General features: G+C 38.6%; 1 non-coding gene across 1 annotated transcript; it reads left to right on the forward strand.

Annotated features, from left to right (window-relative positions):
• TRNAW-CCA lies at positions 16,691–16,762 on the forward strand. The gene has a single exon. It is a non-coding gene; the product is annotated as a tRNA-Trp (tRNA).

Consider the following 26,932-nt stretch of genomic DNA (forward strand, 5'->3'; position numbering starts at 1 on the left):
TGAAAAGGGTTCTTTTTGTCCTTTCCGGTGAAGCCTATAAGAACTATATTGCAGTCAGTGTCCCTTCAAAGCGAAATATTGGAAGCATGAATGGGGTACTACTTCTGCTAGAATGACTCCCAGAGAAGCCCTGAAGTGAGTACAAGAAAGAGCTCTGGCATAAGATGCGAGAAGCTTGAGGTCCAGTGTCCGGCTCAGACGGCAAAGAATCTGACTGAGGCACAGGAGACCCAGGTTCAATCCCTGGTCAGGAAGAAGGGAACAGCTACCCACTCCACTGTGGAGAATTCCACGGACAGAGGAGCCTGGTGGGCCACAGTTCATGGAGATGCAAAGAGTCGGAAACGACTTAAAGACTAACACTTTCACTTTCTGTGACTTCAGGTCTGGGTTTCCTCAGTGCCAGAGAAGGATGTTGGGACTAGACATTCTTCAAATTTTCTACCGGCTCTAGGATTTCACAGTGCTAAATTAAGGTTCTTGGCAAAGCTCTTTCTGTAGGAAGTCTCAGCTCGTGGTCTCACTTTTGAGCCGTTTCCTCTAACAGTGCCAACAACAGACACTGGTAACTTTTAAAGGGGAGCACATTTCTTGTTTCTGCCGTAGGAATTGATGAGAATGATCATATTTGGGCAGTTTTTAACAGTTTTGGGACTTGCCATGTAGTCATTGCTTCTCTGTGTGAGACTAACATTGCCCTTGAAGATACTTGTGTATAGAATTAGGAGTGTTTTTCTTTTAAAATTTGTAGCTATAGTGCACATTAAAAAAAAATTGGCTTACATTCTTGTTGTTATATACTTTATCATTTTTAAGAACTGTATTATTTTTTACATTTTAACATGTGTGAAATCAAAGGCATCATGCAATTGCTGCCATGTAGGTGACAATTGAGATGCATTTGTTAATGCTTATATATGGGCATAAAAATATGTATCAGTGGGTAATATATATACATATATCACATACATGGATACTGATATTTATATAATCAAAAGCTTGCAGGAGAATCCTGAAGACAGTAACGAGGCATGATTAAAAAAATGTTACTTCACCAAGGCTCTTGGCCCAAAGGAATATTTTATATGGAAATTATGAACCTTAACGACTCTGAATTGATCAGTAATTTGGAATCTAGATGTGAAGAAATTTTAGAAATAATTATTATGCTTATGTATTTTTTTCCCACGAGAACCAGTGATTTAGTAAACACTTATGTCTAAATGAATTCAAAGGGGCTCTTTTTGTAATAGAAAATTAATAATAATGCATTCATGTTCATGGAATTCTCCAGGCAACAATACTGGAGTGCGTTGTTATTCCCTTCTCCAGGGGTCTTCCTAACACAGGGTCTCCTACATTGGAGGCATATTCTTTATTGTCTGAGCTACCAGGGAAGCCCCTAGATCTATAAACATGGTACTATTAATTATGATGGGAAATGTTTGAGAATTTAGAAGTAAATACTATCAATTTAGAAGAATTAGGAAGTATAATATATCAAGAAGGAGGTTTTATTTTGCCTTTCAGCGCTGAGAGAAGTACAAGATGAAGAAAACACATCTTGATGTATGATTGTCAGCCACAGAATGAGCCAGGATTACCAGTGGAATGCTACTAAGTCCCTTGAACACTGACTTTGCCTATCTTCTACCTCAGGGTTTCTAGCACGTAGAAAAATTCCTGGCAAAGAGCTTCTAAGTCACTTCAGTCATGTCTGACTCTGTGCCACCCCATAGATGGCAGCCCACTAGACTCCTCTGTCCCTGGAATTCTCCAGGCAAGAATACTGGAGTGGGTTGCCATTTCCTTCTCCAAAGCATGAAAGTGAAAAGTGAAAGTGAAAAGTGAAAGTGAAGTTGCTCAGTCGTGCCCGATTCTTAGTGACCCCATGGATTGCAGCCTACCAGGCTCCTCTGTCCATGGGATTTTCCAGGCAAGAGTACTGGAGTGGGTTTCCATTGCCTTCTCTGGGCAAAGAGCTGGCTGTCCATAATTGTTTGTTGAGTGGTAGGAAAAGTAGCCCCTAGAGCAATGTTGGTGTATGGGAGAGGCAAGGCCGTGCAGGGCTTGGCTTTGAGGGTCAATAATGTTTACCAAAGTTACTCTTTACACTTGTTGCTCTTACACTTGATCTCTGAGTTCATTAGACAAAGATGCGTGAGTCAGTAGCACTGATGTTCAGAAGTACAGGTGTTTGTACTGAAACTGTAGCCTTGATAAAAGAAGCTAACCAGTTTGAATTAAATGAGAACAAGGTATGAGTAATCCTTGAACTTTAAAGAAAATATAACTCTGCTATTAAGATCTTGGCAAAACACTTTCTAGTAGTATTCCTTGATGAAACTATCTTTGAGGCCGTAGCCTGAGAGAAGAAAGCAAAAGCCAAGTTCATCAGTTTCTGTACCAGTTTTGATAGAAGCAGATGCTAGCTACATAGAATTCTTGCAGAACTTGTTTCCATATGGTCTCCAGTATGTTTTGTTTCTGCAAATTTTAGAGTCTGGAATACTTTGGGATGCTTAGGTGTCATCACCACCCAAGCAAAATCAAATTCTTATAAAACTTACAAAAGTGTCTTTTGGGATAGAGAAGTAAAATTTTTTTTAAAGTGTTAAGATGTTAAAGATGATAGCTTTGCTGGGGTGGATAATAAGAATTTTGGTATGTACATATGGGCCTTAGTTTTCTTTAAGATCCTCCTTATGGAGTTATCTAAGACATCTAATAAATATATCGAATACATATGAAGTTATCTAATTCTAATCACTTGACTCTAAATCAATGTTCTTTGACATAGTAACTCTAGGAATAAGTATATATACAAACATATGTATTCAGACTTTAGTTGAGGAAATGATGGCAGCATATATTAAGGAATTAGAGTATTGTTTTATATATATGTATGTGTATATATATATATATATATATATAGAGAGAGAGAGAGAGAGAGAGAGAGAGAGAGAGAGAGAAAGAGAGAGAGGGAGAGACATTACTTTGCCAGCAAAGGTCCATCTAGTCAAGACTATGGTTTTTCCAGTAGTCATGTATGGATGTGAGAGTTGGTCTGTGAAGAAGGCTGAGCGCTGAAGAATTGATGCTTTTGAACTGTGGTGTTGGAGAAGACTCTTGAGAGTCCCTTGGACTGCAAGGAGATACAACCAGTCCATTCTGAAGGAGATCAGCCCTGGGATTTCTTTGGAAGGAATGATGCTAAAGCTGAAACTCCAGTACTCTGGCCACCTCATGTGAAGAGTTAACTCATTGGAAAAGACTAATGCTGGGAGGGATTGGGGGCAGGAGGAAAAGGGGACGACAAAGGATGAGATGGCTGGATGGAATCACCGACTTGATGGACGTGAATTTGAGTGAACTCCAGGAGTTGGTGATGGACAGGGAGTCCTGGCATGCTGCAATTCATGGGGTTGCAAAGAGTCGGACATGACTAAGTGACTGGACTGAACTGAACATATATATATATATATATATATATATATATGGATTATAATTTTGTGGAGACATTTTAAGTGATAGAGAAATAATAAGGAGCAAAAGATCAGTGAGGGCAAAATGACTTCATCAGAATTTTGGCAGACCAAGCAGGAAGGGTTGAATTTTCCTGGCAAGGGAGGTGATGACTGAAGTCTCAGAGATGGATATAGTCTAGCTTGATGCAAAGAGGAGACAATTGTTGTGAACACAGTGGAGAGCAAGAATCTGGGAGTAGAGACAAATAGTTGAATAAAATTAAAACTGTTGATAGGATGTCCCATGAATAATGATGGCATACACACCATCTCCTAGGCTCTGTTGTAGTGCTGGTGAGTCAGTGGTAGAAAAGTCACATGTAATATACTGCCCTTATGTGACTTACCTTCTAGTTGACTGCAGCAGACAAGCGAAAACCAAGTAAACAAATATAAGAAGCAAGTTTGTGGTAAGTAATGGTAGTAGTGATACTGCTATACGATGAAGATAATATGAGCTAGATGCTGCCACAGTGAAAGTGGGAGATGGGATAACATTTTAGGTAGGGTGGTCAGAGAAAACATCTCTAGGGAGTTGACTTTCAAGCCAAAATCTAAAGGTTCAGAAGGAGTCATGTAGGTGAGAGGTAGAAGATAGAACAGATAACACTAAAAGACATTGATGGGTTCTGTAAACTAACAAAAGTTTAGAGCCTGGAGACAAGGAGGGCATAAGGAGCTCAAGATGAATTGGATGGATAGACAAGACTCAGATCATGCTGGACATTGAGGGACAGAGTAGAGAATTTGAATTTTATTCTTTGTGTTATTAGTGGAAATTCTTTGGAAAGTTTTGAGTGAGAATATTTTCCAATATTCTATGACATAGTTTTATAAGATTGTTCTGGTTCTTGTGTATATAGTAAATTGAGTGGATCACTCATCATCATCACCATTATCACCAAGCTACTACCTGTATAGCACTTATTCTGTGTCACACAATATTCTCACCCCTTTATAAATGCCCATTTAATCCTCATAACAAGCCTTTACATGCATGCTAAGTCACTTCAGTCATGTTCGACTCTGCACAACCCAATGGACTATAGCCTGCCAGACTCTTTTGTCCATGCGGATACTCCAGGCAGAAATACTGGAGTGGGTTACCATGCCCTCCTCCAGGGGATCTTTACATCCAGGGATCGAACCCATGTCTCTTTCATATCATACATTGGTAGGCAGGTTCTTTACCACTAGTGCCACCTGGGAAGCCCAGCAACACTATGAGGTAGGTACTATTACTATGTCCCATTTTAGAGATAAAGTTAGTAAGCTACAAGGAAGTCAATTCCTTTCACCCGGTTTACATAGTTATTTGATACCAAGGCTAGTCTTTGAACTGAAGACGTCTGTGCTCTTAATCTCTGTGCTGTCTTATAAGCAAAAAGCAGGAAATGTTACAGAAGTCTGAGAGTGAGATGCTAATATCTGGTACTTGAGAGTGGAACAGATAGGATTTAGTGTGGTAGGTTAGAGCTTAATTTAGAAGGAGAATTGGCGCAGAAAGGGAAAGTCATGAATGGTGCCTAGGTTTCTTATATTGGATTACAAAAAGTATTAAATGTCAGAGTGGGTTTGTGTTGATAAATAGAAAAAATCACAGAACCCAGCAGTTTTGGAAGGTGCTATAGAAAATGCTTGTTTAAGAAAGATGTGTTGGATTATGGGGGATACTGTATTAGAACTGCAAAGTCTGAAAATCAGGGAAGTCTTTGTTACTTTTACTGCAGGAACTCCTCTGTGAGAAGTTGGTGGATGGGGTCAGGCAGTGGCCGTGGGATTAGAAAAGAAAGCATAGCCATGAAGGCATGAAGGATATCTTTACAGAAGATTTTTGTCTTTTGAAACTCACTGGAAATGAGAAATGAATCAGAGGTGTGTGCCTAAGACAGCTGAGGAATCTTGTGTGTGACCTGGATATGTTTTTTAATCTCCGAACACTTCAATTCTGTTTCCAGGAGTTGCATGAACTCTTAGGCAGGGGTAAACCCGATTGCCTGGACCAACCACCTTCAAATTAGTACCCTTACCTTTGAAATGTATCATGCACAGAATGGAAATTATACAATTAAAACTTATATCCTGCTCATCACTTAGAAATAAAAAATTCATTATATTCATCAAGGGTTTATTCTGCATCAGTGAGGAGCCAGGGACATAATGGTGGCAAAAAGAAAACTCATGTAGCTTTACTTTATTTGTGAATATTATCTATGCTTTGTACTTGTGGTGCACAACCCCACAGTGCATAATGGAAAGAACATACAGGCCTGTGTTAAAAATAACGCTACTGTCCACAAAGTTCCCTTAGAGATGTCACGTCATCAACGTCAAATATCCAGAGGCTTCATTGTCTGTGGGTGGGGATGGTTTTTAAAGTACCTATTGTAGAAACCTCTTGATACTGGTTCCAGTTTGTATTTTGAGCAAAATAATTTCAAAACATGACACATAAAAACATCAAATGGCAACAAAAATTTTAAAAATGTTTCCTGTTTTCCTTTATTTAACACATAAGTGCTAAATTTCTGTTTTCTACAAAGTACAGGTAATTAAGTTTTGTCACTGCCCGGCAGGAGTTTGCTGTCTGCAGCAGATAGTGCGAAGAGCTATCTCTTTTTTCACATGGGATGAGGCCATACCAAATTGGGAGTTGGGAAAGCAACTTTTTTGAGGGAGACTGTAAATGTTGTTTGAATGAAGACAAAAGGAGAGGAAGCTGTAGGCTGCTTGGTGAAGTGAAATCAAATGCGTATGTTTGCACATCAGAGAGCTTTGTGGAATCTCAGGGGCATCAGAAAGAGGAGAATCTGTGAATGAACCCATGAGAGACTGTTGAGGAGTGCCCAGTTCCTAATGGGGGTGGCACCAGATGTCTAATTTAGTCTGTGCTGGGAGAACTGGGAAAAAGGATGCACATCTTGGCAATGAACACGACAGACAAGAGAGTTAATGTCATAGAGCAGAGTGAGAGGGCTACATGAAGAAGCAGGATTTGTTCCCTCAAGTTAACTGCTGGCAGATGAAGAAGAAATTGTAGTTGCCTAGGTGAGAAATGATCGAGTCTGATGCTGAGACAGTGGCAGACCAATGGAGAACAGGACGGTGTGGAATTATCAAACCTCAGCTAGATTTCAGAGCTTGATGGTGCCTTAAAATATAATCTTCTAGATGAGAAACTGAGATTATATCTGTTGTTATTCGAGTAACATTGAACCCGTTTCCTAATAACGGCTGATGGCCAGTCTTAGTAATCTGTAAGACGGTGTCCTGGTGCTGTTGTGACCCTGCTGACGTCATGTATGTGTGTTGTAAACCACAGAGACAGTAAACAGGAAAGGCATAATTATAGGAGACATTTAGGAAGCCATAGATTTTGGCAACAGATTCCACACAGAGTGAGAGAAATGAGTCAGAGTTTAGTCATTAACACATTCTGTTCTTTTTTGTCATGAGTATTTATGAGACTCTATAAATGAGGATTAGTAACATTCACTTGACTGTTACGAGACCTATTGGTAAAACAATTTTCTCTGCTGGCCTTTTGTACTGTAACTCCCAGACATTCCATCGCTGGAAAAGCGATCATCGGTGTTGATTGTTTTCATTGTGTTTTGTCGTTTGTGCAGCACAAACATCAGGTCAGTTGTTCCTTTTTGACCTTCTGATGCAGGGTATCTCTGAATGAAAGATTTAATTTTGTGTGACTATCTTGGCCATGCTCTTCAGTGTCATCCATAGATCTCCTTGTCACGTTCATTGGCTATGTTTTGCATGAGTGTTTTGTATGGGGAGTTTTATTTTCAGTAGAGTGTTTCATAGAATCCTTAGGTAGCTATTATTTCATAAGTACTATTGCAAAGAAAAGTCCAGGCATTGTTCTTCTTTTTGTTCAAAGAAACCATGGAGAGGGTGGAATGAACGGAGAGAGCAGCATGGAAACATATGTACTATCATATGTAAAATAGATAGCCTGTGGGAATTTGCTGTATGATTCAGGGAACTTAAGCTGGGGCTCTGTGACAACCTAGAGGGGTGGGATGGGGTGGGGGGGCAGGAGGTGGGAGGGAGGGAACGCATGTATATCTATGGCTGATTCATGCTGATATACGGCAGAAACCAACACAATATTGTAAAGCAATTATCCTTCAATTAAAAACAAGTAAATTAAAAAAAGAAACCTTGGAACCAGAAGCCCTCCAATGGATAGCTCTGGACCGTGATCCCAAGTCACCTACTTGTGAACATACTGTTGCCTGTGTAGCAAAAGGACGTTTCATTTCTAAATAGAAAATTTAACAAAACAGAAATTCCAGTCAATTGGCTAAATAAGACTGGCTTATTTAGCCAAAGAAAGCCTGCTTCCTGGGTTCGGAAGCAAGATCAACAGGTTCATGGGCCACCCTACAAATCATGCACAACACCCTGCCTCTAACATTTCAATGAATCTGAACATTTGAGACTTTCAGTTGGATCTTTCCTTCCCTAATTCATTGTAATATGTTTATGGAGGCATAAATGATAACTTTGCCAAGTAAGCAGCAGTAGCTGTGGGGCTCCCTGGAGCTCTCTCTGAATCTACTAATGGTAAATGCATCCAGTTTGGGTATTTAGCAATATCTCTTAGCTGTGAAATAAAAGTCGCATATCATTTGGGTCCTTCTAAGACCCTCAGACTCAGGGCAGACCCTGAACTTGAGCTGGAAAAGCTTCACCCATGTTTTTCTTAGCTGTATTTATCGATTTGGTTGGTCTACCTGTCACAGTGTTGTGCAGAAGTGTTGGAACACTGTGATTCAATATGCTGGCAACATACTTTCTCTGCCTCCCTTACAGATGGGATTATTCTGCATGATCCCAGCAGACTAAGTGTGTTTATTTGTTCTGTCAGCAGTCTCACTATCGTCCAAGGGATTGTTTTGTTCTTTTTGTCTTTATTCAGTAAACGTAAGAGTGCTCCTTCTATGCCACTCTCTGTGATGGATTCACGGTGTAAATTATTATTGTGGCATAATGCTAGATAAGCACCCTCATAAAATATGAACCAGCTGCAGTGGGCACAGAGAGAAGAGAATCAGATTGTCCAATTAGGAATTTGGAGTTTTAGAAAGGTGTAGTCCATCCAGGAAACTGTGGTTAGTTCATTATGGGTGGATTATAGGATCAAATAGCCAGAGATAAATTTGCTGAGTTCCTTGCCAGTCCACAAGGGTCTGCCCTGCCCCATGAAGTAAACTCGTGAATGCACTTCCCCATCTCGCCTCAGCCTTCCTGAGTTCACCTGCGGCTGAAAGATGCAACAGTGTCTTTGCATCACAGAAGTATCTGCTTCTCTCTTTTGTGCCTGAGGTCTTTGTCCAAATCAGGGAAGATATATCCTTTTCAAGTAGTACCAGTTGGGAAGGATGTTAATATGTCTTGAAGCATCCTCAGTAAATGGTGGTGGTAGTCAATGAGTAAATGCTTCAGTCCCTAAACAATTTTTTAAGATTTGGTCCACACACAGGGAGTCTGCAGTGGAACTGAGCCCCAGGTACCTGCAAAGCTAACTATGCGTTAACACATCCTTTATAGACTTTTCTCCCTTCCCTGTCTCACCTTTTTCATTTCAACATTTGTGCCTCTTGGGCTTACCTCCAAAAAACCGAATTGCACCCAAATACTTGTTTCAAACTGAGACACAAGAAAAAAGTATGGACTTGATCCTCTAGGCTACAGGCAGCCAATTGAATTTTAAAGCAGTGGAAAGATGTGATCTGATTTACATTTCAGAAAGTTCACTGTCTGAAGTGTGGAGAATATATTACAGCAGGACAGGACTGGAGGCAAGAATAGAAGGAGGTCATTCAGTTAATCTGGACAGGAAGTGATTCTTTGGGGGAAGAAGACACATTGAGAAAAGTTACTTCTGTAGCCCTTTTAAACCCTTATAACATTAGTACCACTCTTCAATTTGGGGAGCAGTCTTCGTAACAGTGTAAATAACATCGTCTTGTTCCTAGGGTATCAAATCTCAACTCTCTAACCCTCATTTGACTTCCCTGGTGGCTCAGATAGTAAAGAACCTGCCTGCAATGCGGGAGACCTGGGTTTGATCCCTGGGTTTGATCCCTGGGTTTGATCCCTGGGTTTGGAAGATCCTCTGGAGGAGGGCATGGCAACCCACTTCCGTATTCTACCGTCCATGGGGTTGCAAAGACTCAGGCATGACTGAGTGCCTAAGCGCAGCACGCATTGTCATTTACTGTCATTCTTTTGCCTAGTCATCTACTCTTCATTGCATGCTCTGGATTTGTGAACAGGCTTTCATTTTTGTTAAACAGAATGACTAGTGCTCCATTAGTCTTACTATGCTTAAAATTCTGCTTCAGAGCAGAAACGGGACATCAGCACCGATCCCCAAGAGGTTGTAGTCTGGATGTTAGACGATCAGGGCTCTTTTTGGGGTTTACTCCCATGAGGCACTCAGTAAGTTTGTAAATTATTTAAAACAACACAAGATTTCTAGTGTAATTTCCTATTATTTTCTACATTTCTGTTTACTGAATTATGCTACTGAGGTTGTTTGTTTATTTGGAGGACAATGACCTATTATCTGAGTAATCAGCTTCCCTGAAATTTGAGTCAGTTGGTGATGTTTAGGCTGTGACTCACAGGTTTAAGAGGCTGCACTTATCCTTGGCTCAGGAGACCACAGCTCTCATGGGATCTTCTTGTACTGACTACCACAGAGTGAAGTCTACCCCAGCATCCCAAATTACCTGCTGGATAGGCTCCAAATGTGCAGATGTCCACTGTTTGTCCCAACAAAATATTTGTTTTCTTGTTCAAATATGAAGTCTATATAAATATTAAAGCATGTAAAATAATTAGTATTTAAATTGCACCTTTGAAGATGTATAATGTAGTCACTTTGTCTTGCAAAATGATAGCCACAATAAAGTTAGTTAGCATATCCATCGTCTCACATTGTTATATTTCTTTGGTGTGTGGTGAGAACTTTTCAAATCTACTCTTAGCAACACTCAAATAAATGAAGTATTGTTAAATACAGTTACCACACTGAACATTACCTTCCCAGAACATAACTGGAAGTTTGTACGCTATTGTCACCTTTACCTCCTGTCTTGCTCAGACCCCCAGGAAACTACCATTCTGTTCTCTTTTCCTATGAGGTTTTTTTCTGTTCTTTTTTTTTTTTTTAATTTCATATATAAGTGAGTTCATACACTGTCTGTCTTTCTCCCTCTTGCTTATGTCACTTAGCATAACAGGTTCATCCATGTTGTCACAAAGGGCAGGATTTTCTTTTTTGTGGTTGAATACTATTCTACTGTATATAACACATTTTCTTTATTCATCATTGATGGCCACTTAGGTTATTTCTATACCTTGATTATTGTAAATAAAGCTGCAATGAACATAAGGGTGCAGATGTTTGAGACAGTCAGATTTCATTTCCTTCAAATATATACCCAAAAGTGGGATTGCTGGATCATATGGTAGTTTTGTTTTTAATATTTGGGGGGACATCCACTGTTTTCTATAGTGGCTTCACTAATTTATATTACCACTAACAGTATACAGAGCTCCTTTTCTCCATATTCTTTTCAGTAGTTACCTCTTGCCCTTTTGAGAACTTACCTCTTGCCCTTTTGAGAATAGTTGTCCTCACAGGTATGAACTGATATTTTATTATGGTTTTGATTTGCATTTCCCTAATGATTAGTGATGTTGAATACCTTTTCATCTACCTGTTGGCTATTTGAATATCTTCTTTGAAAAAAATGTTTGTTTTGGTGTTCTGCCCATTTTTAAAATTAGATTATTTGAGTGGCATTGAACCAGTGTATGATTATCAATTGGTGACAGTCTATGCACTCGGGCTCCCTCCTAACTTGTAGCTGCCCCATTGCTCACTGAAGGCATCCAAAACGGCATGATCATCTCGATCCAGTTAGGGGAAGGGGCAAAGCCTTGAGGAGAATGTGCCGTTTTTAATGAGCTAGGCCTGGAAATGACACTCATTTCCCTCTCCTATTGCATTAGTTAGATCTCAGTTACAAGGACACATTTAGCTGTAAGGAAAACTAAGAAATACAGTTCCTTGCTGGGAAGCTGTTTGCCTATTAACAACTCTCCACTGAAGAATGGGAAGCTTGTATGTTTTTTGAACAGTAAATTGCTTCTGCCACAAGGAATGAATAAAAGAACTCATAAAAATCCAAGAATAATTTGTTTTATATTTAAAATATGTTTTGTAACCATTTTATATAGTTATTTTGAAACACAATTATCCTTTAGGTGATTACATCTATTAATGTATTCATATGTGGTTATATTAATATTTTGTCTTTATATTACTTATCTGAGACACAATTGAATATTAACTAATGGGATTAATATGGTATTAAGGGAGGTTACATGACTGAATAATTTACCTGGCTTTGACCTGGATCATGGAAAAAGCAAGAGAGTTCCAGAAAAACATCTATTTCTGCTTTATTGACTATGCCAAAGCCTTTGACTGTGTGGATCACAATCAACTGGGAAAATTCTGAAAGACATGGGAATATCAGACCACCTGACCTGCCTCTTGAGAAACCTGTATGCAGGTCAGGAAGCAACAGTTAGAACTGGACATGGAACAACAGACTGGTTCCAAATAGGAAAAGGAGTATGTCAAGGCTGTATATGGTCACCCTGCTTATTTCACTTCTATGCAGAGTGCATCATGAGAAACACTGGGCTGGAAGAAGCACAAGCTGGAATCAAGATTGCCGGGAGAAATATCAATAACCTCAGATATGTAGATGACACCACCCTTATGGCAGAAAGTGAAGAGAAACTAAAAAGCCTCTTGATGAAAGTGAAAGTGAAGAACAAAAAGTTGGCTTAAAGCTCAACATTCAGAAAACGAAGATCATGGCATCTGGTCCCATCACTTCATGGGAAATAGATGGGGAAACAGTGGAAACAGTATCAGACTTTATTTTTGGGGGCTCCAAAATCACTGCAGATGGTGATTGCAGCCATGAAATTAAAAGACGCTTACTCCTTGGAAGAAAAGTTATGACCAACCTAGATAGCATATTCAAAAGCAGAAACATTACTTTGCCAACAAAGGTCCATCTAGTCAAGGCTATGGTTTTTCCAGTGGTCATTTATGGATGTGAGAGTTGGACTGTGAAGAAAGCTGAGCATCAAAGAATTGATGCTTTTGGACTGTGGTGTTGGAGAAGACTCTTGAGAGTCCCTTGGACTGCAAGGAGATCCAACCAGTCCATTCTAAAGGAGATCAGTCCTGGGTGTTCTTTGGAAGGACCGATGCTGAAGCTGAAACTCCAGTACTTTGGCCACCTCATGTGAAGAGTTGACTCATTGGAAAAGACTCTGATGCTGGGAGGGACTTGGGGCAGAAGGAGAAGGGGACGACAGAGGATGAGATGGCTGAATGACATCACTAACTCGATAGACGTGAGTCTGGGTGAACTCCAGGAGTTGGTGATGGACAGGGAGGCCTGGCGTGCTGCAATTCATGGCGTTGCAAAGAGTCGGACATGACTGAGTGACAACTGAACTGAAGTGAACTCTTCCTATGTAGTTTCCTTAACTTTTCTAGGTTCGAGAGCTGAATTTCTTGGTGCATGACCCTTCCTCAGTCTTCAAGGTCAGCAGCATAGCATCTTCAAATCTTTGTCTGCTCTTGTCCTATTACCTTCTCCTCTGTATTCAAATATCCCTGCCTCTCATTTTCTAAGAACACTTGTAATTGCGTGCGTGGCTCATCCACATAATACACAATAATCTCCATATATCAGTATCCTTAACTTCGGCAGAGTCTGTTGCCTTAGAAAATTAGCAATCACAATTTCTAGCAGTTAGGACCTGGGTATATTTGATAGTCAGTATTTAGCCTATGACAGTCTGTTCTCTCAGGTCATTCCTCTAGACCACAGTTTCCTTAATCTCACACTATAATGAACCAACTAAATCTTTACTTCTATTCTGAGGTTTTAAATTATTTTTTTCAGATTTACTAAATTATGCTTTATATGGTGAACAATGTAAGTAATTAGAGAATTATTATTTTGCTGTTAGTGTTTACTAATATGGCATAAAGTACATCCAGTTTAATGTGTAAAAAACTCAAAAGTTTTGCTTGTAATTTAGATGTGTTTAAATTCCTGCTTCATTTACATTTTAGCCATGTAAACCTGAACAAATTGCAGCTCTGATCTGAACTCATTGCTCATATCTAAAATAATGTTGATAATACTTCATAGGATTATTGCAATAAAACATTAATAAAATGTGATTTGCCCTGTTTATTGCAAAATTACAACTAAAAATGGTTTACCATTATGCTACTTTAATTTTATAAATAGACTTCCTGAGGAGGAAAATGATTCAAATAAATGGCTCTAAAAATCAGATGAGTCCTCAGTACCTATGTCTATGGAATCTACTTAGTCACTGCTGACAAAGTAGCAAGTTCTAGAGCACTTCTCTAGTTAGCTCCTTGCATTTAACTTGTGTGGATCCTTGGAGAGCATTTTTTTCCACTGGTTTGTAACACAAGTTGTTAAGAGTATTGTATGCAGGATGGGTGGTTCTAAATGTTTCATTTGAATTTGTTCTGTAACATCAGGCTGTTCCCAAGGCAGCACTTTTGTAGTTCTCATCTTGACTCATCTGTAAACCTCTTACACCCTTGTCAGCAAATATGTAGCCATAGAACATACACTAAAGCAGATGTCAAAAAGAAAGATGTGGGTACTATTCCATCATCCTGCCCTACAGGGATAGCTTGTATATGTGATGATCAGATGGAATGAATTGTTAAGCATAAATCATATATTCTTTTAGAAGGGAAATAGTGGGAGTTAGGACAACTGGTTTGTGTTATTGTTCTGGGCTAGAAGAGCAGAGGAACAGAGTCATTAAAATGTATATATTTATATATTTGCTTCATAATTTCATGAAAGCTTCTTAGTAGATATAAAATCAATGAGAGCAGGAGCGTGGCACTGTAGTCCAGTGCTTATTAGGAAACATCTCACTCATTACCTAGCTCATAAATACATTGATGAACACATCAGTAAATATTTGCTGAATGAGTGAGTAAATGCTAAGGCTCAGCGGTCTTCTTTTATGGAAATGGAGTTGCAGAGATTAGGTCACTATTCCCTCAAGAGGAGTGTTATACGTAATGGTATCTCCTGCAATCTGTGTGAGAGAGTAGGCAGTTAGGACTTATGACTTTATCATGATTTTCTAAAAATTGTCACTGGTATTAGATACTGTTAAATTTTATTTCTCTTTGACTATAAACATAGGAATATTTATACTAGAATTTTTTTTTTCATTTCTCTGGTTCATAGCCACTATGAACTGCTTTGCAATGCAACTGTGGATATTTGATGAAAATAACAAGTATACATTTTGTTCAAGTAAACATTAATCACAATGTAATGCTCTCATCAGCCTATAATTGTACTGTTTGTGCAGTTACAGAATGTCAATGGAAATGCAAAAATGTCATTACATATAGGCCGTTGCTTAGTCTCGCAGGACAAAAAAAAAAATAGTATCTCAAGGTGGACCTCTTATGGTGAGGTAGTCATGATCTGGTGAAAGGAAATCCCCCCCAAAATAGATATGTGATAATGATAAATGTGAACTAAAGTGGAATGAAGCGAGGTAAATCCCCAGCTGCAAAATATGGCAACTCCTCTATTACAGGCTCAATGGGCAATCTGGTCAAAGAATGACAGTCCTCTCACAGGAGGAAGCTTTAATGTTCTCTGTTCCTGTAAGCAACTTTAATCTACTTAGGAATTTCTATTCCTTTCAAGGATCCATGGATTAGGTTTGATCCTTCTCTATAACCACACACATGGGCACACACAAGTACACACATCTCATATTCAAACTGCTGAAAATAAAACACTAAGGAAATCTTGAAAGCAGCCAGAGAAAAAGGACACATTATATATAGAGAAGAAAATATAACAGTGTCAGCTGACTTCTAATTGGAAATCAGAAAAGCCAGGAGAAAATTGAGTGACACCTTTAAAGAGTTCTTTTTGTTGTTGTTTTTAAGTCAATTATATCTAGAAAAAATATTTTTCAAAAATGGAAAAGAAATCCACAAACCTTACACAACTGATAAATTTCTGTAGACCTTAATATACACACACATTCACAAGCATTCACACACGTATCTGAGTGAGTATAAGTAAAACCAGGGTAATCTGAACAAAATTCAGTACATTGTATTCAATATGTCAGTATTCTGGTGTGACCAGGATACTAGTTACCATGGGGGAAAACTTGGCTTTGCATACAATGGTTCTTTCTGCATTACTCATAACTGCAAGTGAATCTACAAATGTCTTCAGTCACAATTTCAAGTACAATAAGAAAACAACAAAATAATCTCCCCAAAATAACAAGAGCAAATGCATTGAAAATGAAGGAGAACAAAGGATAAACATGTAAAGTAAAGTGAAGTCGCTTAGTTGTGTCCAACTCTTTGTGACCCCATGGACTATAGCCTACGAGGCTCTTCTGTCCATGGAATTTTCCAGGCAAGAGTACTGGAGTGGGTTGACGTTTCCTTCTCCAGGGGATCTTCCTGAACCAGGGATCAAACCCAGGTCTCCCACATTGCAGGCAGACACTTTACCATCTGAGCCACACTTTTAAACGTGTAAATGTGGGGACAATTTATAACCAGCTGATCAGTGCTAAAAGAAATATCAAAAGAAGTTCTTCAGGCAGAAGGAATATGTCCCCAAACAGAAAATTTGATCTATATAATCTATATATGGAAAATGAGCAGAGGAGGGAAATTTTTGAGTAGGATAAAGGATGGCTTTAATGATGTATATTATAATAAACTTGTGGCTCAGTTGGTAAAGAATTTGCCTGCGGTGCAGGAGACCTGTGATAGACCCCTGGGTTGGGAAGATCCCCTGGAGAAGGAATGGTTACTCACTCCAGTATCTTTGCCTGGAAAATCTCATGGACAGAGGAACCTGGTGGGCTGCAGTCCATGAGGTCACAGAGTCGGGCATGACTGAGCGACTAACACTTACTTACTTACAATAATCTGTAGCTTTATAATTTAAATTAAAAAGCTATAACATTCATGGGCTTCCCTGGTGGCTCAGAGGTTAAAGCGTCTGCCTCCAATGCGGGAGACCCAGGTTCGATCCCTGGGTTGGGAAGATCCCCTGGAGAAGGAAATGGTAACCCACTCCAGTATTCTTGCCTGGAGAATCCCATGGACGGAGAAGCCTGGTAGGCTACAGTCCATGGGGTCGCAAAGAGTCAGACAAGACTGAGCGAGTTCACACTCACACACATAACATTCAATCAGAAGACCCTTGAACTATGTGGATTTTGACCTGTGTGAGTCCACTTGATATGCAGATACTACTCTTCAAGATGAAATACTGCAATACTACACTGTCAGTAATTGGTTGTATTTACAGATGTGGCTTTTCAATTGCTAAGTTGTGTCCAACTCTTTGTGACTCCGTGAACTACAGCGTGCCGGGCTTCCCTGTCCTTCACTATCTCCCAGAGTTTGCTCAAACTCATGTCCATTGAGCTGGTGATGCTATCTAACCATCTCATGCTCAGTCACCCCCTTCTCTTTTGCCTTCAAACTTTGCTAGCATCAGAGTTAGATTTACAAATAGAATTGATATCTAAGAAACTCTCTTTGCATGTCAAATGTTAAAATTTATCATTAAATAGTGCTGGATAATTGGCCAGCTTTTTGGAATAAAGTTTGATCCATACTGCACTCTAAAATGTATTCCATCATTAAAGTAAGAAGATAATATATTGTTGAATATTTTTCTAATCTGAGTATTGACTGTCTTTCAATGTAGCATATAAACAATTTGTTTTCTTAATATCTGAGATGAGAACTTATTTCTAGAGGAAACTCCTTATTTAGGAAAATGCTTTACTGTGCCTGATATTTGCTACTGCCTACCAATGTTTATGTCTCTTCTTTTTCCTGGGCATACTAAGACCATGTTTCCAGGCCATATTGTATCTAGACAGAGCAATATCACTAGTTCCTGCTAATTGAATATGTGTGTCAGTGATATGTGTTAAGACCAAAGCCAAGAGCATTTGTTTCTTTCATAAACGCTCTTTCTCATTTTTGACCTCTGTGATTTGAAAGCAAAGAAAATGGTAGAAATACAGATGGAAGAATTCAGAGTTCCTGAACACTTGAAGTTAGCCCCCCTTTTACCCCTACCATAGCACTGATCATAGCTAAAAACCTGTTTCATTAACCCCTGAGATTTTTGAAGTGTTTTTTTACAGTAAATAGTCCACTCTGACCAAAACAAAGTTGTAAGACATAGGCTGGTCTATGACAACAAAAGTCACAGAGTCATAGTCAAAAGTCATAAGTCATTCTGCATTAATATTAATTTGGTGTTTAAAGAAAAACATCTGTAGGTTAGAGGAAAGCAAAGAGTTACCTCCAAATAAGAGATATAGTCCATCAAACAAACAAACAAAAAAAAAGCCAAGGGTTTTAAGAAGAGGAACATCTTACTTTGAATGGTCATGTGGTTTCCACAGATTTGTACACAAAATTGCCATGTGTGAATAATTTGTGATAAACAAACAGGCTGGGTACTAGGTCTGGGTAAATATAGTTCAGAACAACAGTAGCCCAAGTGAGAGGGTAAAATGATCATTAAATTGAACTAATTCAGTGGAAACTGGAGCCCAATGTGACAGAAAGTGAATTTCAATGTGTGGTTTTCTTTTGGTTTTAAGAAGTATAGTGATATCAGTTGACATATAGTTTAAATAAGGATAAGAATAATAGAAACCAATAAAAATAGGTCTAGTTATTTTGCATCTTTCTATATTTACTTCAATGAAAGTAAAAGATGAACAACAAATTTGCTCTATTTGGCAAAATAATTAATTCTCATGGATGATTTACAATAATAAAACTTGAATATTACAGTTGAACAAATGGAAAATATTGAGCCAATTCATAAATAGAAAATTACAAATGAATAATATATTTGAAGAATGTTCACTCTCACTAGAAATCAAAAATGCAAATTAAGATGATAATGAGATACCACTCTCACCTAGTGACAAAGACTCAAATAAGTACAATACAGCATTGGAAAGAGTAGATAATTGTTTATAATGTTGCAAGAATGTGAATTAGTATGAAGATTAAGGATGTTAATTTGGTAATCCACAAATCAGCCTCTGCTTTGATTGAACTCCTAAATTACCTGAGGAATTAAAAAAAAAAAAAAAAAGAGAGAGAGAAAATTTCCCTATATTTTTTGAAAACTCCCCCAAATAATTTCACTGTGCAGCCTGGACTGAGAAACACTAATATATAAACAATATAAAAATATCTTAATGCATGATTTCTAACTTCTTATCATCAGACTAAAACTAGAATAAGTAAAATAAATAAGATAAAAAGAGAATAAAATTGGCACACCAAAGAATGTTCAGTAATGTTTTATTAGCATAAATCTGAAATGACATAAAAGCCTGGTCAAGGAATATTGTAGAATATTGCACACAAATTAAAATTAAGAGAACATCCATAGGAAAATGTTCATTATCTGCTCACAGGGAGTACAAAATTGTATATTCCAAATCTGTGCATCATTAGCTACACCTCCTATACGTGAAGAGAAATAGTACCAAATGGCATACATCAAATATTTAGTATAATTTAGCTCTGGGAAAACTTAAGAAATCTTTTGTAATATTATAAATATTATGTAGGAAACATAAATGAATCTAAAACCTTCCACTGGGCTCTACGGTATGTGTGCATCCTACTTCCGATAGAGGGAGAGAGATGGAACGGAAGAGAACACTTCATTCTCTCCTGTTCTGTTGAAACTCTTCCACTGTGGCAGCAGTTCCTCTCTTTCAGACTGTCTTGCCAGGTCTTTCCCCCTTAATCTATGCAGCCAAAATATCCATTCCACTCCCCATGCCTGGACTGTGTCCAGGTAAATGATGCCTTTAAATTACCTTGAAATTGTGAGCCTCATAGCTTAGGAGCGATTCTGGCTTGCCTCAGATTTTAACTGAGTTAGGAAAGGATAGAAAGAAAAAATCATCTCTGGTTGTCCAAGATGAAATTTTTAATATACTTCCTGATGAGAAGTGTGCTTACACATGATGAATAGCCTGCAGGGTTATTTTTCTAATCGATTTCTATACATCGAGTTTCAAATGGCCTTGTATTGAATGCATGGGAGATTCGGTCATCATTTGTAGTGTTTCTTTAATGGAAAAAATTTGTAAATAACATTTGTGGCTTTTCATCTGTTTGAAAATTGAGAATCTTTTATAATGTACCTAAAGTTTTTGGCATAAGTATTGAGCTGTATAAGACATTGATTCATGGCAGCTAATAGTAGCCTGCTATGTTATCCTTATAATGTGGTTATTTGTGATAGTTAGAGAGCTAGCTCACTGCTAACTCTATCTTAATCTCCCTCTTTTTCACTGAGGTCAGGGACTGTTATACTTGATTTGAGTCTAATTACTTTCTGCTGTCAAATGGCTAACGGGCAAGATTTGTTCTAAAATTCTATTTGCTGTCATCAGCTGTCTTGTTGTTAGGTACCTAGAGGGTGAATCAGAGAACTCAAAAGAAATATCTTTATTTCACCTCAGTGTCCCTATTATCTACTTAGTTCCGGATTTCAACTGTGTGTGTGGTCAGAGTCAATGACACTAGTTCCAAGAAAATTTAATGATAGATATTATCACTTTCAACTTAGTTTAAAATGGTTGGGTAGAGAACAGTAATGAAGGATTGCATCTTCAAATATCATAGGAATAGCTTTTAGTTATAGATATCAAAATCTTGAGAAACTTTTTCCCTAGGGTTAGCATTTGTCATTATAAAGCCATGGTGATAAATGGATTTTACTGGATGCCTTGTTTCCTAGAAATTTACCACTACAGATTGGACTAGTGAGTCTATATAAATGATGCCAAGCAATGCTTACTAACTTCACTGTTTAAATCTTTACACCCAGAGGAGGAAATGGCCACCTGCTCCAGTATTCTTGCTAGAAAATCCTGTGAACTGAGGAGCCTGGTGGGCTACAGTCCATGGGGTCACAAAGAGTAGGACACAGTTGAACTACTGAGCATGTGAGAGACCCCTTTATGTTGTCACAACTGGGTGTTTATGGTGCTGTTGACATCTAGTATTCAGAGGCCAGACACGCTGCTTAACTTCCTACAGTGTGCAGTATAACCCCTGCCATATAGGACTATCTGTTCTAGCTTGTGGTGCTAGGGTTGGGGAACCCAGCTCCAGATGGAAGAAAGAGGAGCTAATGAGCACCTGTAGATGTGCAGATGACTAAAACACAGCCTCTTCCTTCAAGAGCTTATACTCCAGTATATGAGATAGAGGCAGGTAGCTAGATAACAGAATGAAATGTGATTGAACTGGGTTAAGAGAACAGAAATAAAAGAACCACCTGCCCCACTAAGCAAAGGTGCCATGTGCGCTAGGCTTTAAAAGATGAAGCTTGGTCAGGACACAAGCTGGAGAATACAGGTGAAGAGAAGGATTACACGTGTCTTGTGTGTTGGGGACATCGCCAAGCAATCCAGTGTGACTGGTGTTCAGGGTTCTTAAGGAGGAACATTGGGAACTAGGTTGGAGGGCACTGATGCCATTGTGAAGTCCCTTGACTGTGTGTTACAGGCATAGGATGAAGAAAGTTGCTAGGCAGATGGTAACATGGTCAGAACAATCTAGTTAAAATAAGAATATATTAATTATCCCTTTGGTTAAAAAAGTCTTCTCTCATGTGAAGAATTGTTGTTATTTTTCAGTTGCTAAGTTGTGTCTTTGTGACCCCATGGATTGCAGCATGCAAGACTTCCTTGTCCATCACTATCTCCTGGTGTTTGCTCAAACTCATGTCCATTATTAAGTCAGTGATATCATTCAACTATCTCATCCTCTGTCACCCATGTCTACCCTCAATCTTTCCCAGCATAAGGGTCTTTTCCAATGAGTTGGCTCTTTGCATCAGGTGGCCAAGTATTGGAGCTTCAGCTTCAGTATCAGTCCTTCCAATAAATATTCAGGGTTGATTTCCTTTAGGAGTCATTGGTTTGATCTTGCAGTCCAAAGGATTTTCAAAAGTCTTCTCCAAGACCACAGTTCAGAAACATCAATTCTTTGGTGCTCAGCCTTTTTTATGGTCCAACTCTTATATCCATACATGACTACTCGAAAAACTATAGCTTTGACTACAGACCTTTGTTGGCAAAGTAATGTCTCTGCTTTTTAATATGCTGTTTAGGTTTGTCAGAACTTTTCTTCCAAGGAGCAAGCATCTGTTAATTTCATGGCTGCAATCACTGTCTTCAGTTATTTTGGAACCAAAGAAAATAAAATCTGTCACTGTTTCCATTTTCCCCCTAATTATTTGCCATGAAGTGATGGGACCAGATGCCATGGTCTTTTTTTTTGAATGTTGAGTTTTAAGCCAGCTTTTTCACTCTCTTTCACCATCATTAAGAGGCTCTTTAGTTCCTCTCTTTGCTTTTTGGCATTAGGGTGCTGTCATCTGCATTTCTGAGGTTGTTGATATTTCTCCAGACAGTCTTGATTCCAGCTTGTGATTCATCTAGCCTGGATGTTATATTAATATAAATAATTAGTTTAACACTAATCTCATTCATAAATCTCTCAGGGTCATCTCTCACAACACACAGTGGTATATTCTGTATCTTTCTAGAGGACACCAGAACCCTCTGCCCTGTCCTCTCTCATTATTCCTTCCCTTTACCCTGTATATGTGCTTGATTTTTTTTTAAGTGTACAATTCAATAATTCTCAGTAAATTTATAGAGCTGTGTACCCATTACCATAATCCAGTTTTAGGACAGAGACCCATGTGGGCATTTGTAGTTAATCCCCGTTGCTACTCCCGGCCCCCAGCAACCACTAATCTGCTTTATGTCTCTATACTTTTGTTATTTCTGGACATTTCATAAAATGTCCAGAATCGAATAATGTGTAGTCTTTTGCCCCTGGCCCTGTTCATTCAGCTTCTTGTTTTGAGGTTCATCATGTAGGACCATGAATCCGCAGTTTGTTCTTTTTGCTGCCAAATGATGCTCCAATCGGATATCTATTTCAAAGATCATGCTGGTTTTAGAAGGTAAGATAGATAGGAGGAAGGAATAGAGGTCAAGGGACCATCTAGAAGACCATGGTGGTTGTTCAGCCTGTAGACAAAGGAGGCCTGACTGGTGGAGTGGTGGTGGTCATGGAGAAAGGAAGAAAGAGAAGTTACAGGCTTGGAAGACAATTTGCTCACATGGGTTGGATAGGCAAGGTGATAAGGCTGAAGGAGGGCTAAGGAAAGGATGAGTGAACTGATGGCATCTCTGGGCAGATTCACACCTGGTTGATGGGGCCAAGAGTTCACAGATCCAGTCAGTCTTGAGAACCCTCCTGGTTTCCTGCTGAGAGGCCACCTCCTTGGGTCTTTGGGATGAAGACACTGAGAACACGTCTGTCCCTGTGCTGATGACACAAAGCTGTGAGGAACAGCAAAGTTGGGATGATTCAGTTAAAAAAGCTTGGCAGGATCAAATGATGGGCCATGGCAGAATCTGGGCAGCTCTATGGTGGTAGATCTAAAAATGCCAGGAGACTGTGGTTTTCTGGGTACATAATTCTCTTCCTGGCATGTTATGAGCTCTGTAAGAACAAGGACAGTGTCTGGGGGTACAAGGAGGACCTCCTGAAACTGACCCCAATAGCTGGCTCTGGTTTTTGAGACCTCCTCATCTCAGCTTCCTAGGGGACTAGGAGCTCCTCTGCTCCAGCAAGAGGCTCTGTCCTGCTTGAAACACGCATAGGCCCCAGGTCCCCACGTGAAAGGTGGGCCACTCCTCTAGTGTCCCTCCACTGGACAACAAGCCCAGCATGCCTTTCCATGGGATGATGAAAAGATGGGGACCTCATCCTTTTTTTTTTTTTTTTTTTTTTGCTGATCTTTACTTTGTATATTTCTTCTAATAAACTCTGCTCCTTAACGCTTAAAAAAATATCTCTCCAAAATGGCTGATGGATTGATAGGGCAAATGATACTTGAAAAGCTATTGAGTTACTAATAATTCAATACATCTGAAGGAAATGTGTCAGTATAAAAGATGGTATATATACCTTAGGTGATTCAAGATTAATTTGATCATGCTATAGAATTAAGTATATCCTTGTTTCCGTGGTACTCCTACATTTATCCTGTGTTGAATTACTGTAACAAAGTAGCTAGGCCAACCTTGAACTTACCCAATTATGTGGCTAGGTATCTATACTGAAAATGGACCTCAAGCTGAGGAAATGGGAGCATTCATTTTTTATGATTAATTTGGTTTTCAAATCCAAGTATATTAAGAAACAGGCAAGAATGTGAGAGATTAGCAATATTTATATTTGCTTCCCAATCTGACTGCTTGTAATTTGTCTATAAAATGTAGTGAGTGTTTTTAAATAGAATGGATACAGCTGTTTCCATCTGAGATTTCAGATTGCATGATTCCCTAATCTCTAATTCTAACAGTATGGTGATGGAATGAGCAGTTTGTGATTGTATGTGCATCTGTGTATGTAAGAGAGAGAGAAATGTATATATACAATGCATATGTATATATCTGATATATACATTTATATCTAATATATATGTATACAATATATATAGACACATTTCTAAAACTACGTGAGGTGTTGATGTAAAATTTTAGGGTCCTTGATATTATTGACAAATTGTCTTCCAGAATATTAGTGCTTTTCACATTTCAGCTCAGTGTTTTACAAAATATTTCAGATGTGAACAAAGTATTTTATTTATTAATGTATATGTATATACACAAAGTACACTAATATTATTTTTGAACAAAATTTTAAAATATGTTATTTATCCTCTTCATGAATATTTTAAAAAGCAATTAAATATTGATGACAATTATAATGAGTTAAAATATTATAATTATGGAAACATAACTTGTATAGATAAAAAATTTTAAGATCCTTTATATTATTGACACACTGTCTACCAGGTTAGTCCATTTCACACTTCCCATCAGTGTTTTATGAAATATTTCAAGTCTGGGACAAGTATTTTATTATTTACTCTTAGGAACTTTTTCAAAGAAACCCAAGAATTATCCCTCAGCTAACTCAGCTGTTACTCAAGAAACTCTTTCATGGAGATTTGAAAGTTGTGTATTTCTATTTCCTTCATCTTGCATGGGAAGCCTTAACGATACTTTGGGGTTTTATTCTGGCCTTATTTTTCAAAGCTAATGTGTGAAATAGGATGACTAAACAATATTAGCCTCCACCCTGAACAATCTGGTGGGGATTATCCTGATATGTTACTTTCAAAGTAACAAATAGTAGGGTAAGAGGCACTGAGAGGAATTCTGGAATACTAGAAATGTATTGGAGGTAGTCTATTTCAATCTAGACTGTGGTAGCTTTACTGTCTACATTTGATGGATTCCAAAGACTGAAGATACATTTATTCCAAGCTTATTTAAAAAACAGAATGAAAATAAAAGCTTTCAAGTTTTAGAACCTCCATGAGTGTGGTCTTAATTAGTCCTGGGAGATTTAGATGATGTAAACAATTAGAAAACACACTGATGTTCGTAATTGACCTCTGTATTTGCAGCATAGTTGGATCAATATGTTCTGCTTTATAAACTTGGATACACTTTCTTTGAGCTGTGCTTCTAGTTTTCTTCAAATTTAATAGCATTGTAGGAGACAGAGAAATTTCTAATCATTTCTATTAAAAGATATGGAGGAATTTTGGTAGCTTTAGTGGAGCGAGCAAGATGTGAAAGAGTAACACTGTTTAAATACAAGTGCTGTTACTTAAATTTTACATATTCTTTTAAGTTCTTCAGTTTTGAAAAGGGAAAATGAAACAAAACGATATAAAAGAAGTAGCAAAGTGGTAGTTAACTTGTGATGCCCAATTTCTTAATTTCCTCTTCATTCCTACATCTTTCACAGGCATTATGGATTCCTCTGGGTCTTGTCTTAGTAGAAATCAGTTCAGTTGCTCAGTCGTGTCCGACTTTTTGCAACCCCGTGAACTGCAGCACGCCAGTCCTCCCTGTCCATCACCAACTCCCGGAGTCTACCCAAACTCTTGTCCATTAAGTCGGTGATGCCATCCAACCATCTCATCCTCTGTTGTCCCCTTCTCAATCTTTCCTGCCGTCAATCTTTTCCATCATCAGGGTCTTTTCCAGTGAGTCAGCTCTTCACATCAGGTGGCCAAAGTACTGGAGTTTCAGCTTCAATATCAGTCCTTCCAAAGAACACCCAGGACTGGTCTCCTTTAGGATGGACTGGTTGGATCTCCTTGAAGTCCAAGATACACAGATTTTAATAGAAATTATTTTTCAAAATTATTTTGGTGTTAAAATCTCTTTGGTGAATTAGGGAAGAATAATTTGCTTTTACCTGCAACAGAAAACAGAATTGTAATGAAAAATTCAGGACTTTGAGTTATAGAGGTTTTTACTGTCTAATAAAACATTCAGAAAACTAAGATCATGGCATCTGGTCCCATCACTTCATGGGAAATAGATGGGGAAACAGTGGAAACTGTGATTTTGGGGGGCTCCAAAATCACTGCAGATGGTGATTGCAGCCATGAAATTAAAAGACGCTTACTCTTGGGGAGGAAAGTTATGACCAACCTAGATAGCATATTCAAAAGCAGAGACATTACTTTGCCAACAAAGGTCCATCTAGTCAAGGCTATGGTTTTTCCAGTGGTCTTGTATGGATGTGAGAGTTGGACTGTGAAGAAAGCTGAGTGCCAAAGAATTGATGCTTTTGAACTGTGGTGTTGGAGAGAACTTTTGAGAGTCCCTTGGACTGCAAGGAGATCCAACCAGTCCATCCTAAAGGAGATCAGTACTGGGTGTTCTTTGGAAGGAATGATGCTGAAGCTGAAACTCCAGTACTTTGGCCACCTCATGCGAAGAGTTGACTCATTGGAAAAGACTCTGATGCTGGGAGGGATTGGGGGCAGGAGGAGAAGGGGACGACAGAGGATGAGATGGCTGGATGGTATCACTGACTCGATGGACACGAGTCTGAGTGAACTCCGGGAGTTGGTGATGGACAGGGAGGCCTGGCGTGCTGCAATTACGGGGTCACAAAGAGTCAGACATGACTGAGCGACTGAACTGAACTGATCTGGTAATTATTTTTCTGTGCACAGATAAAAACTGAGTTAGAATATTTTCCTTGAAGAATATTACTACTTTTTACACACTTAAAACAGTAATGATAT

The sequence above is a fragment of the Capra hircus genome, chromosome 7 (assembly GCF_001704415.2).
Source record: "Capra hircus breed San Clemente chromosome 7, ASM170441v1, whole genome shotgun sequence".
NCBI classification, from domain to species: Eukaryota; Metazoa; Chordata; class Mammalia; order Artiodactyla; family Bovidae; genus Capra; species Capra hircus.